The 18,294-nt window shown below is 43.8% G+C and overlaps 1 protein-coding gene across 6 annotated transcripts in view; it reads right to left on the bottom strand.

The window, feature by feature from the left end:
* The window catches only part of Akap6 (A-kinase anchoring protein 6), a 440,592-nt gene that overhangs the window by 289,532 nt on the left and 132,766 nt on the right, over positions 1 to 18,294 (bottom strand).

The following is an 18,294-nucleotide window of genomic DNA, read 5'->3' as shown; positions in this document are numbered from 1 at the left end:
GGGTAGAACTGACTCAGCCCGGTATTTCCCAAAGGAGAGAACTTTCTTCCCCTCCCGCTGGCTCGCTCAAGCACCCTAACAGTCACCCCTCCTTGCCTGAACAAGGCTTAGTCTTCTGCAGAAGTCTCTGCTGACGTCTGAATGGTCTCTCACCCCATGGCCCACACTCAACAGGCAGCTCTAGTTGACCCTTGTGTGCCCAGTTCATTTGTGCAGCACTGCTTTGAAGCGACACAGGGTCCTCAGTGGATGATGATAGAAGTTTGCTGAGGGGGTGAGCTCCAGGGTACCACAGAATCACTGGGAAGCAAATCCCATGTAGCCTATTAGTTGAGGTGACTAGTAGTTCTGAGGTGGCAAACAGATACCATGTAGAGTGTGCTATAAAGTACATATACATTCAAAGAATAGCTCTGAGGAGCAAAAGTAGTAAGCACGGGGCATGGCCGAGCTTTAGAATAAATGTGGCCCACTTAAAGCCCAGGTCATCAGTCCAGAGTAGTTCTAGTTTGTCAGGCCTGAGGATAAAACTCAACCGACCCCAGCCCGAGGCCCCGTTACTTTACTCTCTCCTGACAGAGTCATTTTCCCTCCAAGTTGCTCCTTACTTTCCTCGAGCTGAAATTCTTCCATTTGTGATGATCCTACAGAAAGGTAGATAGAGCCAAGGCCACCTCGTAATGTGGATTACCCTGGTGACACTTTTAACTTCTGAATTATTTGAAAATCTTTCCCAAGTAAGGAAAAGGAAAGTCTATCTGCTATAGAAGCAGTAGTAGCATCTAGATAGCTAGGACATTTCTTAATGTCTTTATTGTCACTTTCCTCCTTTCTGCCAGCCTATCAGTAGATATAGATGATATAGATGTGGAATATAGATATGTCATCTCAATCGTCTCTTTACCTCCCATCCATCTACACTAGGTAGGCAATTGAAGTCCTCACTATAGAATGTGAAAATGTTACTTGACTGTTGACTGTTATATGAGGGAAAAAATCACATATTTAGGATACATAGACGATGTTTCTATGCACTAACACTCTGTATTGAAACAGCTGGGAAACCACATAGACAGCTTCCTGGCAAGAAGCACATTTTATCACCCTTGTGCTGATGATACTGAGAGACAAGGAGAGTGAGAAGGGTCAACCTGAGTTGATGGAGGGAGAGAGCTTTGGGCTCAGTTCCTGAGAGTGTTTCCCACTCTCTGCTAAACACTAAACTGTGTCTATCACAGGGTGATCTAAATTCAAATTAACAATGGAAAGGAGGGAGGGAGGGAATGAGGGAGGGAGGAGGGAGGGAAGAAAGAGGGAGGAGGGAGGGAGGAAGACAGAGATAGAGCACAATTTCAGTTCTGTGGTCATGGTCACTTAACATTCTGGCAGGAACAAACAGGACATGCACTATTTTTAATTTTTATTTAAATAGCTGTCAGCTCTTGCTAGCTCAAAAGAAGAAAGATGGCAAAATCAAGACAGGATTTTCTAACCAGAACCAAGTACTGACATCAGTCTGGAAAAAGTTATGCATAGTTGAGAAGTTACATATTCCTTATGGAATCTAAGAAATATCTAAATATAATTTTCTGTAAGCCTGCCATACCCAAAATATTTATGTACATTGAGTTTTCATTCTCTAAAATGCATTAGACTAGAAGTGCCTTGGTCTGCAGAGTCTTTTGGATTTTGGGATATTCATATGTGCACAATAAGATATTTTGGGGACAAGACCTGAATCTAAACATGAAATTCACCTGTTTCATGTGCACCTTGTATGCATAGCTCAGAGGTAATCATATACATTACTTTTACCATACCCATGTTTTTATTGCAATCATCATGTGAGGTCAAGTGTAGTGTAGGATTTTCCACTTCTGACAAAATGTTGGCACTCAAAAGTTTCACTCTTTGAAATATTTCATGTTTAAATTTTTCAAATTAGGGATTCTCTCTCTCTCTCTCTCTCTCTCTCTCTCTCTCTCTCTCTCTGTGTGTGTGTGTGTGTGTCTGTGTGTCTGTGTGTCTGTGTACATAAGTATTTGGTGCTTTTGATACAAGACTAATACTTTTAAGATCTTTATAAGAAAATTCAATTTTTTGAGTAGCATTCAATATGAAGCATGCATTCATTTAAATATAAATTAATTAGTTCTATATTCTCTATATTTCTGCGAAATTTAAAGATGAGAAGAACATTGTAAAGTCCTCTGGGACTTTAGAGATGAAGAGTTGAATGTGTAATGCAGTTTGAGGAGCTCAGTGCCACCTGCTGAGACCCAAGGACAGGAAGGGGAACTGCACCACCTAACTCAGAAGACAGAGAAGCGGGTTAATGGAAGTTCCAAAAAGTAGGTTGCCTGCTTGGCCAAGTAGACAGGGTGTCAGCCTCATAAAAAATAAGAGAGAGTCACAGGGGCTGGCAGGAAAAGCACCGAGGAGAGAAGCTGCCGACTGTGAGGCCTGTAAGCTGGAGAGGAGGAGAAGCCCGTCCCAGCAGGCCGTCCTGAGCTGTGTAAGAAAGCTGGTGGAAGCTGGCTTCTTTCTCTCTGCCTCTTTGCCTGCGCAATAAACTTCTTGTTTGGAGATGAAGCTCCCTGCACTAGAAGGACACCTGCTGTGGAGTTCCTGCCTCGACTTCCCACATGATGGACTCTGATCTGAACTGTGGGTGTGAGTAAATCACTAAGCTACCTTTGGTCAGTGTCTTTGTCACAGCAGCAAAAGTCAAACCAGAACAATATCACTGTATGCTATGCTTGCACTCTAGTACAGGTATTGTAGACACGAGCTCGGTTCTTACAAGGATACGTCCTAGTTTAAGCCAATGGCTCAGAGTCACAAAGTCCCCTGAACTGGAAATCCTCTGAGTCACTTTCCTCTTATTGTAGAAGAAACAAGTCTAAAAAGGTCATCCTTTGTTCTACTCACATGTCAGAAAGGGGCAGCCCCTGAGCAAAGACAGGACTCTCTCGGTACCCACAGCACAGATTGCCTGGCCGCAGCATATTCTGCAAGGGTGTGTGCAATATGTGCAGTGCTGTGCAGAGGGCTGCAGCGAGCTGCAGAGAGCTGCTGTTGGATTTAAACTCGGTGCTGAAGGCTGAGGTCTGCTCACAGTTTAGAAAGCCCTTTCCTTGTTTTGATAAGGAGTTGGAAAGGAGTCTTTTCAATACTGCAAACAGCTACCACGGTCGGGCCCAAGCAAAAGCGATAAGGCTGAAATGAAGTGAAAAAATTTATTAAAGAGAAACCACCAGGGAAACTACAAAAGGCATGATTCAGTGGCGGATGGGCTCTAGTGTGGGAACAGAGAAGTTGTGAATAGAGTTCCTCATTTCCTGAGTAACTGAGTGACCGCAGAAGGAAGGATCTGGCCTCAGGCACAAAGCAGTTGAGGAAAGATCATTCCAGTGTCTTCCCAGCCAGAGGGCTTGTAGGATTTGTGGGCCTTTGCTCCTCCCAGAGGCATGGACTGAATGAGGACAATACTGTGGCACTCTGACAGTATCAGCTTTCCATTTTTGCATTGTTTTTACTTCTGGTGATGGCAGACTAGCTTTTGGACACCAGCTACCACACTAAGAAAAACTAGAAAGCTAGAAAGGAAAAATCAGTCCGAAGGCATCCAAGAGCCGTTTCCAGCACAGAGGGGAATCAGAGTCTAAGAGCCCACACAGCGTGGGACTCAGAGGGAAGGCACTGTCACTATCTTCTCATACAGATGTAGGAGCATAACTGGAGGTGGGGATATTGAAACAAAGTTCAAATAGACTCCAAAGCTAGAGGGAGAAAGAAATGTAAGCTCAGAGCCCACCAAGAAAGAGGGATGGTGGAGAAAATCCAGGCTTTCAGAAAGAAAAGAACAGAGGTATAGAGATAAATCAGAAATATATCATCCAAATGAATCCAGTACACACACACACACACACACACACACACACACACACACACACACACACACAAATCGAATACATTCATTCTGGGAAACAAGGTTGGATTAATGTTTTAAAAAATGATCAACATATGATCTCAATATGTTCAGGGGAAAAGCATTTGATAAACTTTATAAATCATAAACATTTGAGCAAAAGAAGGCAAAAACACAAAGATACATGCTATATGGCTACAATTATCTGAAGCACTAAGGCGGGCAGACTGAAGTATGATAAAACCCTCTAAGAGGATGAATCTTTCATTATGGAGTAGACCCTGAGTAGCTAGAGGAGGCTCCCTTGCTGGGGTAATTGCTGTAAGAGAACAGAGATTGGATAGCTGGGAGACCTGCTCTTCCTATGGGCTCAGTGACGCTGCAGCTTGCTTCTGTGCTGAGGGGCGTGGCTAGATGCGTTCAGTCTCAGAGAAGATGGACAGCAATCATTGCCCCCAGAGGGGACTGTGCTAGGAGAAATGGGCAAGGCACTGCCCCATGGGACGCCATTCTGCTTACTGCCTTAGGAATTTGACTCCTGGAATGCATTACTGAATCACCAATCAACCAAAAGAAAACTGAATATAAAATTAACTCCAAAATATTCTGTGAGCTAAGATAGCTGGCCATCTACAGTAGTCAATAAAACTGGATCAATAAGAACGTGAACATAGACCAAAAGTCTACATGACTAAACACTAAGTGGCCAAGAGACACTCTTGCTACAGAACGCAGGGGAAAAAAAGGTTATTTGACTTGGTTTTGTACAAGACTTTTAAAAAGCCTTGTATTGGTTCCTCGTGAGTTTCACGGCATGTAACCCAGCCCCGTTCATCTCCCCATCCCCTCACATCCACCCTTGCAACCTCCCCCCCAATAAAACAAACACAGATAAACAAACAACAACAGCAACAACAAAGCATGAAAGCTTCTCATCGTGGAAGCTGTAGTGTGTCAGTGTGTCCCACAGTGCAGCCCTCTGTCCACACACCTTCACTTGCAAATGTTCATTGCCAAGAAGCATCAGTCTGGTCTGAGATCCCTGGTTTCTGTGCTACCTTCAATGTTGTATCCTCACCAGGACTGCTCCGGGTCATGCCTTGGGTCATGGAGATCCTGCAGCTTTGGAACCACAGGATGGACCATTTGTAGCTGATATAGATTTTGGGATAGGCCAACTCAGAGCCCTGGATCTGGGCCTGGGTGGCGGCCAAGCTGGTCAGCGCGGCACTGCTCTGGCTAGGCCACCCAGTGCTGCCATCTGCAGGAGGCAGGGTCAGCTCCCCTGCCCTCAGGCCCTTGTGTCTGGACTCACATCTCCAGAGTCAGCTCCACTGGGGTACAACCATCTTTATATCAGAAAGAAATGCAGCTTATTTTAAGATACCTCTACCATTATGATATCCTCTAATTCTGTCTGCTGAGACAACCGGAAAACCACATAGACACATTCCTACCCAGAGGCACTCTCAGGCTTGCGCCCATGGTACTGGGAGACAGAGGAGAGTGAGAGGGATCAGCCTGAGCTGACGGAGGGAGGGTGCATTGGACTCAGTTCCTGAGAGTATGTTCTCTATTTGTTAAAAACTAAACCATGTCTATCACAGTAAAATCTAAATTCAAACTAATGATGCACTAAAGCCATTTTTGGCCTTGTTTGGTCTCTATAAATCTTTTAGCTCCATAAAACTGTTCTCTTCCCTCCCCATAGCTGGATGAGTCAGCTTACACTATTGTCACCAAACCACAGACACACCAGACAGCGTGACTGTGAATGGGTACCTCACTGTGACCAGGCTGTGACTCTCATTTCTTCAGTTGGGCTGCCATTCATGATCGAGGTAGCCTACAAACAACAAGACATATTTCTCACAGTTCCAAAGCTCGGAAAATCAAGACACTCTTTGGGACAGTGTATTTTGAGGGCACACTTTCCCATTCATATGTGGCACCTTCTTGTACATTCTTACACAGCTGAATGCTGATTGCAGAGCAATCTTGGGGCTCTCTACCACAGCGGTTCAGGATACACTCTTGATGGTTCTGCTCACAGATATTTAGGACTATGTTTAGACCACAACAAAACTCCTTCATTGTAAACTTATTAGAGACTTCCTTCATGTAAGTGTCATGAGAAGTAATCTTGGACCGGTTGTGAGTCCATTTCAAGTGGGAAAAAAACTGATAATGCAATACTAAGTTAAAGAAATAATGTCTACAAATTTTGTTGGGATCCAATTTGGATTTAATACAAATAAATGAGAGTTAAATAAAGGAAATTCATCAAAATGGTAATAGTACTAATGGGTCATAGATAATATTTATAAGAATATGTATTATTCTTATTATCAGAAGGGAGCAATACTAGTAACTCTGTATACACAGCTTTCCCAAACACCTCCCTGTGTGTGTGTGTGTGTGTGTGTGTGTGTGTGTGTGTGTGTGTATGTATGTGTCGGAGTATCTATGTGTCTGTGTGTAGGCTATAAGTTGACATTGACTGCCTTTTTATCCATTCTCCATCATATTTGTTGAGACAGTCTCTCAGTGAACTGAGTCGTCAACAGGTTGATGATGAGCTTCAGTGGCCTACAAGCCTGTATCTCCAGTTCTGGGGTTACAGGCACTGTGCCAACCATGGCATAATTGGTGCTAGAGATCCTGGTCCTCATCATTGAGCGGCAGGCACCTTACTGACTGAGCCATTTTCCTAACGAGTGTCTTAAAGACAGATGAGCCATTTATTTGTCTTCTTCTGATGGATGGGGACAGGTTGCTACAGCACACACAGAGAAGAGAGCAACTTGCTGAAGGCAGTTCTCTCCTTCTACCACGAGTTCCAGAGGTTGAGTCCTCATCTGTCGAGTAACCTTGATGGCCCACACGCGACTTTCAAAAGCACTTGCATGCAATACTAAAAATGTATCCAGGCAAGAAGTTGCTATTTGCTCAGTAAAGGCCACATGTGCTTAGGTCTAAATCTAAGTCGAAAGAATCGTTTTTCAGAAAGCGCTCACCCCGTATCGCTAGGGCTCTTTTTAAATGCATCAAGTTTTTGTGGAATGGGGATGGGCATCCCTCTCTCATCCTCTCAGTCTATTTTCTTAAGTCTTTATGACCTGAGACATACTCCCTCCAACATACTAGTTTTATTCTGCACCAAATAGGATAGCTCAGAAGAATCCAGAAAGTTCTGGCCATTGCACTAAGGAAATCCTTCCATCTTCTACTTTAATCCAACTGTTATCTTTCCATCTGCCCGTGTAGTCAGCCTCCATCTATCCCCCAGGTTTCCCACTTTGAAAAGCCATATTCGCTTCTCTTCTTATCTGGCCATCTCAGTGGAGCTCCTGTGTCTTATGAGCTTTCTATAGTCTCTATATTGGACGGTCAACTTCCTTCTCAGCTGGCACCTTGAGCAAACACACATTTCGGACTCACTCTCACTACACAATAATTATCTATTCTTTGCACCTAGCCATGCTGTCATGAGTTCTGTACTGGTAGGTGTCGCCTAATGGTCTTCTCTCTCACTTGGCTTTCCAACCTGTAGACAGTCAACTTCTACAATCGTTACCACCCATCAGCTGTAGCGTTAACTGCTGCGCCTTTGCATCCCGACTCCAAATGGAGCTTGGAGACTTTTTCCTCAGCACTCACTAAATTACCCAATCATCCAAACATCTGTGGGCGGAAGGATACTCGTCTTCCTGACACTGACTCATGGTCTCATAGATAGGAGGGGAATGTCTTCCTGAAAGATTTTATGGCAATCACACAGTCACTTGGCTTGACTATAACATGTGATGTTTCTTGGCAACAACAGTCACTAATGTTGGCTCCTAATAACTGACAAAAATATTTCAGAAGCTACAGCTCCAACTATGAGGCTGATGCAGGAGATGGTTTAATTGCATTTGATTTTTTGAGACAGTGTCTTATAGATTCCAGGCTGGCCTCGAACTCGCTCTTTAGCTGAAGATGACCCCGGACTACCGATCCTCCTGTTTCCATCTCCTCAGTGCCGAGGGTGTAGCGTATATCATCATTACTGACAGGACCACATCTTTCATATTATCAAAAGAAGAAATAAAAGGAAGTTTAGACGTCATACATGGCAATACTCAGCATATGCCTACGTGTCAAGTCTGAGGTTGATTTTGATGTTTAGTGGGGATGACTACTAGGTCTGTCAAGCTGTGTCAAAGATTCGTTTTGAAGGCCAGGCCCTGGGATGGTGATGCCTATTTGTAGAAGAACCAAGACTCTCCCTTCATGTTAGCCACATCTATGTAGCTCTTTGCATTCCAGGCATTTTCCTAAGCATTTCACAGACGTTAGTCAATATAATGACCCTTGCAGTCCTAGGAGACACAAACTACCATTATAGCCATCATTTACAGTGAGGAAAACGAGGCAGAGAAAGCCGCTCTATGCAGCACATAAGAAGGAGATCTGGGGTCTGGAGGCAGTTGTACCCCGTGATGGCTCCTCTTAGTTGTCAACTCGACTACATGTGGAATTAACCGACACCCAAATGATCAGGCATACATATGCGCCTTTTTTTCCTTAATTAAATCATTTGAAATGAAGAGGCCCACTTCTACTCTGGATCTTTGAGGTGGGAAGATACAACTTTAATCTAGATATTTTGAGGTGAGAAGATTCATTTTTAATCTGGGCCACACCACCTGCTGGCAGCCTATATAAAAGACATGGAAAAAGAAAACTTTCCCTTTGCCTGCTTGTTCTTATTCTTGCTAACAGGTCCATTTCTTTACTGGCATTAGAGCCTGCTTCTTCATGGTTCTGCCATATACTGAAGACCAGCTGAGACATCTGGATTTGTGGACTGAGCATCTGGATTCTTGGATCTTCCATTCATAGACAACCAAAGTTGTATTAGGTGGACCATAGTACACACACACACACACACACACACACACACACACACACACACACACGCAGAGAGAGAAAGAGAGAGGAAGAGAGAGAGAGAGAGCAAGAGAGAGAGAGAGAGAGAGAGAGAGAGAGAGAGAGAAATTCTATATGTTCTACTCCTCTAGAGAATCCTGACTAATGCATGCCCTAAGAATCCATGCCCCTAGCTACCACTCTATGTTGGCCTCAGCTGTTGCAGGATCTCTAAAACAAGAATGCTGCATCACTGAAAAAGTAGCTCAATCTAGTGTGGAGAGGGCCAGCACAGTGACTATGACAGCATTTTTGCAAGCTCGTGATACAACACTAGTCTAGGAACTGTGGCAGTAAAGAGTTGGTCAGGTGGACACCCATGTACGTAAGGAAGCCGAATTGCCTCAGAACTGACTGCAACCCTCCACCCTCGGCTACTTCTTGTGAGAAATGTGAGCGGACGCTGCTATTGGGTTGTGTATGCGTCTGCTCCCACCTGGGGATTTTTATCCGTTTCCTTTAACTCTGCAATTCAGAAAGACATTTAGCTTGGGGCCCAGTAATATAAGGATTTGAATCTTCATCCAAAAGAAGTAAAATACAGTGGGATAACAGCGGATTGTGGGAAATACGGCTAACTTTCAGCCTTTGCATTGCCATACAGATCAATACATCTTCAGCCACACAGGGAAGTTACTTAACATTGTCTAGCCTTCACTTAGCTGTTTGCTCTTGTCTAAGTGATGTGGCTTTAGGGCACCTGAATAAAGGGCCCTGTGCATTTCTCTCCTGCCTCTCAACCCCTAGGAAATGCTTCTAGATATCCACTCTCCTCCCCAGGAGATAATCTTCTGTAGATAATCCCTCAAAAGGCTGACTGCTATGGGAACAGTAAACATATGAGGTCAGAGTTTTCATCAGTTCTTTTTTTCAACATAAATCCAAAAATGTATGCAAATACATCATAGAAGTGTACCAAAAAAATGATATACTAAATACTTGCTTCTGTTTAAATGCAGAAAAAGTAAAGGTATTAATTGATTATTTATAAAGTATAAATAAGCGTTGTTCATTAATTGTGAATGTAATTGTTTGCAGCACCTACCTCCCAGCTCATAATCATCTATAATGCTAGTTCCAGGGGATCAAGCATCTTCTAGTCTCTGGTGGCAGCCAGAGCATACACAGTGCACAATCATACATGCAGGTGAGACACTTCTAAAAGGAACTAAATAAAAATGACTCGTGGGTAAAAGTGTTTACAGCACAAGATAAAGATTAAACTTTAGATTCCCAGAACCCATGTAAAAAGCTCGTATGTGCCTATAGCCCAGCACTGGGGGCTGAGGACGTGGAAACAGAAGGACTTCTGGGGCTTGGTGGTCAGCTCTGACAGTGAGGACCCCTGTGTGAAAACCTCTTGACTTCCACACACGGGTACACATCCACATTGTGTACAGATTTCCAAACTTATACAAAGCATGCACACGAGTGCACATGTGCATGCACACACACACACACACACACACACACACACACACACCAAATTTTATTTTTAAAAGAAAGCTGGGGTGAAAAGCTAGCTGAAAATGCCTCGTGCCTGCAGACTGCACAGCTGGCTGAAACAGAAGGAGTAATGGAAGCATAGTACAACCGTCCACAGACAGGCAGAAGTCAGTTTTGCTTGATCCTGCACTGGACAGAGGCTACAAAATGCTACGTTTGCTCCTCACTGAACTGTAAATACAGTCGTCACCGGTCCTTCAGAAGGTCCTGCCCAAATGCCTCCTTCAAAATAAGAACTACCAACAAAAATGTTCACTAAACATGATCCACAAGGAGATGCCCGAATCAAGTGTAGTCAACACGAAGGCTGAACAAACATTAATAAGAAGGCAGGTTCCAGGGACAGCTGGAAGGTCCGTTGCATTAACAACCTTAGCCCCATAGGAGAAAATTTCCTCAGTTCTTCCGATTGTTGCGTGAGTTTGAACTCGGAAGGTGGAGCTAGCAGGAGGTGTGGCCCAGGCACGTGCCGTAGGGCAAACCCAGGGAAGTTGTACTCTATCACAAATTCACAAGTTCATAGGCAGAGTAAAAAGTACCAGACTGTAACGTCCATCCCTTTGTTATACACTCAATGGCTGTCACTTCGTGTCTTCATCTCCAGACAGAAAAGTTAAAAACACATACTTCCTATGCCTCAAAAAATATATATGTAATTAAAATTGAATGTCACTGGACTCTGAAAAATTAACTCTTTTCCAAATGAATAAAAAGGTTAAAGTTTCCACCTGCTTTTCCAAAATTGGCATATTTCTCATTTTTCATAGCAAAAAGCATAGAAATTTAACCCAGATTCAGAAATAGAACCATTTTGAAATATGAGGGAAGTAGAATGTCAAAAGGAATTTTTAAAGTAAATGCAAGATCCCACGAGCTGGAAGTAATCTACACAGGGGCCTTACACCCTGGCACTCTGGAGGACGCACTGTGCTCTGCGAGGTGCTGGCCGCTTCTTTTGTTTGCGTACCAGAAGGTAGTCACCCTAGCACTTAGTTTGGTTGCAAAACAATCTATCATTCTGGTTACCTTAAAGCCTTGAAGCCAGTGGTTCTTAATCCTTGGGTTTCCCTTACACAAGGGTCACATATCAGATACCCTGCATATCAGATATTTTCATTACAATTCACATTAGCAAAATTATAAAGTAGCAACAAAATAATTTTATGGTCGGGGGGTCACCACAGCATGGGGAACTGTATTAAAGGGTCATAGCACTGGGAAGGTTGAGAACTACTGCTGAGACCTTCTCTTCTCCCAGAATCCCAATGGTAGTGTTCATAATCCTACAGTGTTTTCATATCAGACAACTTGTTTGTCTGTGCAGCTTCTCTATGCTCTGTGTAACAACCAATTGAGAGATTGGTAACAACCAAAAGAGATTTAGTTTTTGTAAGTAATTTTTTTTTTTACTTCACCTCATTGAAGTTGGGTCACAGAATCAAATGCCAAACCTCTTCACATGGGAGGAATTAAACACTCAGCGCTGTTGGAAAAGCTAGGAGTGCTCTGCTGTGTGCATTAGATGTGTGACCCAGCCGTGTAAGAGCGTGCCAAGGAAGTCTAACCACTAACCGAGACCAGGAAAGCAGGGCGCGCTGCCCACTGTGCCAGCATGAAAGCCATGTGTGTAGTAGGGGTAGTAGGTGAACCAGCTATCCCGAGAACAAGACCAGGCAGTTACCTGTCATGCAAAACACTGGATTTTCCAGTCCTCGTGACTGTACCTCACACTCTCTTCTAAAGCATCCTGCCCAGGCACGTTCACTAAACAGCTGGATGAATCTACAGGAGTGCGGAGAGCAAGGGGAACCACCCTGCCCGGCCTTCCCATCCCTCTCCTTCTTTCTCCCTTGCTGCTTTGGAATTTTGATTCAATTATGACAGCTTGGCTCATTCCAGGAACAAACACTATATTTCCTGGCTTTTCTACTTTGAAAAACAGATGGCCTCTTCACTGGGCCCAGGGGAGAGGAAAAACAACTTGTTGTCAAGAATTGCCTTTGGCTTCTTCTTTCCAGTTTCTAGTTTCCCAACATGCAATTCCTTGGTGCACTGGTGTGCATGCAGGCTGGAGACAGTGCGAGCATCCAGGAAGCAGATCTCTAGAGCCTTATTGTCTCTGATCCATTCTTGCCACCCAATCCTCATCCCTGGTCCCTGTACCCAGTGCCTTCAAAAGTCAGAACAAAATAATCCTAACCTGTTTTTTATGTTACTCTGAAATCACTGTTTCAAAACTTGATGTAAATAAAGCTATGAGTCAACCTCAGAGAAAATTAATGCAGAATAAACTATTTTCTATAAGCCGTTCCAAAACCCCAGAGGGGTTTCACATTGGAGCAAAAATATACATGTTTAAAGGAGCTTCTTGGCCCAACTTTAATCACTCTGGGTCAGACCGAGTCCAGTTTGAACTGGATTTTCCTTTGTAATCTCTGTGGCATTCCAGACATTTCTACGCATTAGGATTACATCATTTTCCCCCTCTCTCCCCCTGCAACACAAACAGCCATTATATCCCATTTTCATGGCCTTCAAGTTCCTAGTATCAAATTACCCAGCTGGTAATTTCTATCTCCCCCGGTTGCTAGGAGATGGCAATGGTCCAGACCGGACCAATATTCCTGAACGCTGAATCCCAAGTTGCCATAGGAGTGAGCTAAACTCAGCCAAAGCACAAAGGAGTCCAACATTTGGCAGCCAGGCTGTGTGTCTTTCACAGCTGCAGGAGACAGTTGGTCCAGAGAACCTTGCTGCCATCTCCCTGCCAAGGCACTGCCACGTTCTCATGCATTCCACACAATGGCTCTCAGCAAAGAGCTTCCATTTGCATTACAGAGATCAGTCTGCTGTCACAGGGGCTCCTCTGAATGAAGTTCCCTGGTTCCACACTAAAGACCCTTTTTTTCCCTCCATACAAGCCCCCTTTAATAGCAACAGTAACAGTGCAAGCACTTGTAGGAAATGCTAGTGCATTTATCCTCCTTGCGACCTGCTTGTCTGCTCAGACACTTATTCCCCCAGCTGCTGCTCTGGGCTCTCAGATGAGCCCTCCCTAGGGATTGTCCCACCATGGCCACATATTCCCTGGGAGTTTTCCACACCCATTGGCTGCTCTCTGGAGTGGATCCAAACCTGGAGGGATACACGTCATGGCTCCTGATTAAGAGCCCATGTTTCTACTGCAGATGCTCTAGGATAATTTGGCTCCTCTGTCAGCTTAATCTGGTTTCTGGACCCTCAAAGAAATTTTCTTATCCCCAACAAACCCTCAGAATGCAGAAGTCAGAACCCCAGGCCCAGAATGAACTGCCTAGGGACCTGTGACAAATGTCAAATCCCAAACGTCACATTTCTTGTAAGAACAGAGACTACTAAGTTTTATACACTGAAGGATTATTTTTCAAGTTAGAGCTCATAGTTTGTTAGCCTAGATCGTAACCTCCTGCAAGATCTGTGCTTCCAAATAGAGCCCTGTTACAGCATGTCCAGTGTTTTAACTTTAACTTTTAACTTTAGTCAGTCCAGTCAGGTAGCAATGTCAGTAGGATTCTATAAAATGGAGAGGAAAGAGGGAGATAATGAAATAAACCATGAAGACGCTTTACACCTCGGACAGAGGTGCCTGTGTCAATTAACACTAATTATTCAATCAAGACATTCGCCCTATCGGGAGTACAGACTCCATTCACCCCAATTAAGCCAGTGGATGTTGAAAGGATTTACAGGAAAAGCAGAGGAAGGTAGGATATATTCAGAGGACAAGAGACACCAGGATGTGAATCTGTCCTAGCTTATAGCTATGACCTTGGAACTCTCTGTTGACGTGTAAGACAATTCAAGAAAGGTTCCGCATGACAGTCTGAAGTTTGGGAAGTCTGAGGTCTGCTGCGGCGTGTGGTACCATAGAACATCACCAGCAGATTGCAGGGCCAGTCACGGGTCAGATAGCTTCTGCCTTCTTCAAGCCCTGGGATAATCAGGACCACAGAGATAATAGGATTAGCCTCACTTGTGGAAATATGTGCTAAGTGCAGTGGTAATTTTCATGACTATGGGACAATCCATTTATTACTTTTAATTTTTGGAAATTTTTAAAAGAATCAACAATATATTCGAGTTCTAAATAGAAGTGTTTAATAGCTGTTAGCTCGGATTTTAGGAAAGGGGAGAATTTTGTAATATGTAAGGACCTAGCTTATCATAATTGTGCACTTAAAACACTTTCCAAACTAGCCTCAGACTGTAAAGAGATTGCCCTGCACTTTGAAGACGTTCTATTATCTGAAATGGTTAGGTAACTGTCTTGGGGAATTTGAGTGGATTAGATTATGAACCAATTGAACATTAGCCAAAAAGAATCAAATGACTGTAAAAAACTCTGATTTCCATAGTAAGCTTGCTAGGTTTAAAAGTGAATGTGGGAGAGAGAAAGAGAAAGAGAGAGAGAGAGAGAGAGAGAGAGAGAGAGAGAGAGAGAGAGAGATCCAAGGAAATCCATGATTTAAACTCTTTTGTTGTAAATGTTCCTTTGAGCTTCAACTGTGAGGATTTAAGACTCACCTCCTACTGTAGGTTCAAACCATGATTCTGTCACAGCAGATATAAATATTTTTGGTAGTGAATGTATGCCCCAAATTCACAGTCAGCTATTTCTCTCAGCTTCTGGTTCTGCAGAGATGAAGATGACAGATCAGACAGGGAAGGAAGATGCTGTCTTTGTTCAGCTGCTGTGTGAGTCTCGGCAACCATGGTGCAGTGAGATAAGCCACGAGCCAGACAGAAAAGTTATGTAACTGTCTTCAAGAATAAGATATTGTAAATCTGAAATTGTAACGAAAGTCTTTAATCTTGGTTGACTGCTGTCTAATGGGCATGAGGGGAAGACATTTCTAAAACAGCTTCCCTCAGTTTTTAGGTGCATCTGAAACCCTGGGATATTGTAAGTGAGAGGTGTGGTTTGGAAGGCAGGGCGGGGGCGCAGACGTTCTGTAACCCAAGGGGCTGCCTGTGCTTCCAGTACAGGGACAACACTTAGGGTAGCAAAGCTCTGAATGTCAGGGCCCCACCAATGTTCTGTGGCTTTTTCTAGCAGCAAAGAATCTGTTGGAAGTTTCAGAAAGGGAGCAATATTATGTAAGGCAATCCCTGAACCTAATAGGACATTTGTACTATGGTCTATGTTATAATGTATAGCAAATGCTATAATATTTGGGAGAATTAATGTTTTTCCATTTAAAGATGTTTATTGTAATGTCAATTAAAGTTAAAATAAAGTAGTAAATCCCAGCATCTATGGGCTAATTTATTGGGAAATAAAGTTAGTCTCAAGATAAAATATGTCGCTTATGCATATGGAAACATACGCTGATTCTTCTATTTAGGTGATTGAATGCATAATCCCTCGCCATGGGAATTAATATAAGGTGGTGTGAGTTGGAAGCAGCACTGGCTGGCAGGTAGAGGTAGTGATCGGCTTAGATGCTCTTAGCAGCAGGATTCTCTTGGCTAGCGAGAGAAAGATGAGGTTTAAAAAAGCACTTCTCTCCATGAACACTAGATGGTGCTGCAGAACAAGTGACTGGCAATTGTCCCGCTGTTTCCTTTTTCTGGGAGTCACTAAATCTTGCCACATTACTACAGTTAGAGATTCAAATGATCTCAGGCTTATATGAGACTTTTGGACATGTTTTAAAGGCATATTATTGCAGAACATCATTAATCTATTGGAAATTTAAACATCACATCATCTCTTAGTGTTTTTAATGTGTACATACATGCTTTTAATTCTTCATCAATTATTTGGATAGTATTGGTCACAAAGTCCATTAATCACAGCCATACAAAGGAGTATGAATCACCACTGGAGTTTGGGAGCAGCACAAAACCCTCTACTGCTCTCAGGGGCCTGCTTCAAACAGGTTGATGAACTTTATCAGGCAATGCCTAGAAATGATTTCCTGGCACAAGGTCTTGTGGCAAGACAGCAGAGCTCTTTTTCGTAGTCGCATTAGTTCTCACAGTAAAACCTGTGAGAGGGAGGATTAACAAACAGCGGTTGGGTCAGCAAGTTTGGTAGTGGAATGGCTACTTCGTAAGTCTACCAGTAACGTCACCAGAGTTGAGAGCAATCTCCACACAGTCCCCTGAGCATAGAATAATCTAAACTAATTCTGCTGTGTGCATGTGTGTACGTGTGCGTGTGTGTGCGTTGTGTGCATGTGTGTGTGTGCATGTGTGCGTGTGTGTGCGTGTGTGTGCATGTGTGCGTGTGTGCCTGTGTGTGTGTGCATATTCATGTATGTACATGCCACAGCATGTGTGCGATCAGAGGACTTTGGGGGAGTAGGTTCTCTCACTCGACCTTGTTTCTCTGTTGTTGTGAGTCGTTCAGGTTTTGAATCAGTGTCTTTCTTGATGCTTCTGCCATTGCTTCGGGTACTTGGGTTCTTATACATTCTTCCTCTCTCTAATTCCCGTCTTTGCCATAGTGCTCTGGTGTTACAGAGGCACACCATCAAATCCACCTTTTCTGAGTTGAGCTCTGGGAATGGAACTCCAGTCACAAAGCTTGCAAGACAAGCCATCTCCCTTCCCCCTATTCCCATCGTTTTCTCTCTTTTTAAAGACTTATTATTCTTATTTATGTGCACATGTGTGTCAGTTCGTGAATGTGGGCGTATGAGTGTCAGTGCCCATGAAGGGTTGGGCTTTGGGTCCTCCTGGAGCTGGAACTACAGGCAGTTGCAAGCTGCCCTCTGTGCACGCTGAGAAAAAAGCTCGGGACCTTCCTCTAAAAAGCTGAGCCAGCCCTCCAGACCTTCTTCTCCACTCCTGTTTTATGAAGAGCCATTTACTACCAATGGTCTGGGATGGATATCTAGAAATATTAATGTTGATGAAAGCGAGGTGAAAAATTTTCAGCAAAGGGTTTTGCCCAACTACGGTGCAGGACACTGGGGGCTGTCAAGTCTCTCAAGTCTGTCATGTTGTTGGTAGGACTTTGATAAGGAGGAAACAACATGAGGTACTTGAAGAAGACAATGATGGGACTCGGGAAGACAGCAAAGTACACCAAAAGCACTGCTTCAGACCATGCTCTCTCATGGTGGCATTATATAGCTGGGTGAGCCAGCACAGACCTTCATCCACAGGACCTCAGTGAAAGTGTTAACGTCCCGTAAAGGCAACCACACCATATCTGTTCATGGAGGCCTAAACTTGGATCAATGGGGTCCCTGCCCACAAGGATCTTCCAATCTAATGCTGTGTGTCTGGAAAGATATGGATTAACGTTCACTGCACCAAACAGTATTATCTAAGTGTTGTCTCTGAAGGCTTCAATGTACGCATTTCCTGGGTAGGGAGCAAGGCATATAGGGATGAGGATGAAAACTCCTCCAGGTGTATAGAGTATGGAATATTTGGGGTGTAAAACTAACCTTTCTGACGCCATTTCTTCCTGATGTCCTTAGCATTCAAGATGCCTGCATTTTCCCCCCAACAATGAAGTAGAAAAAGCCCATAATTATGAGTGCTTTTATCTAGGCTCCTGCTCTGCACATGCCCAGTGAAAGGTTCCTTTGCCAAACCCAATGCTTGCAAAGGTACATAGGTTATCTCCAGAGTGGGAGGGGCAAAGGGATGATGTCTAGAGCACAGCCAGCGGGCGACAAGCCACTCGGTGAATTGGAGGAGGAGGACCAGGGAGAAATGGCAACAGGACAGAAAGAAGAAAGTAAAGAATGAAAGGGAGAAACAGAAGCACATAAAAGCAGGGTGTTTTAGTCTGTGGCACCCGGACAGAACTGAGAGGTGTGAGTTGAGGGAGAGCCGGGCTACCATTGAAAGGAGTGTTGCTACTTCAGGGATCACAGCTGGCA

This window comes from Rattus norvegicus, chromosome 6, assembly GCF_021556685.1.
Source record: "Rattus norvegicus strain SHRSP/BbbUtx chromosome 6, alternate assembly SHRSP_T2T, whole genome shotgun sequence".
In the NCBI taxonomy this organism is placed as follows: domain Eukaryota; kingdom Metazoa; phylum Chordata; class Mammalia; order Rodentia; family Muridae; genus Rattus; species Rattus norvegicus.
The sequence above is the reverse complement of the archived record's forward strand: the minus strand, read 5'-3'. Positions and strand labels throughout refer to the sequence as shown.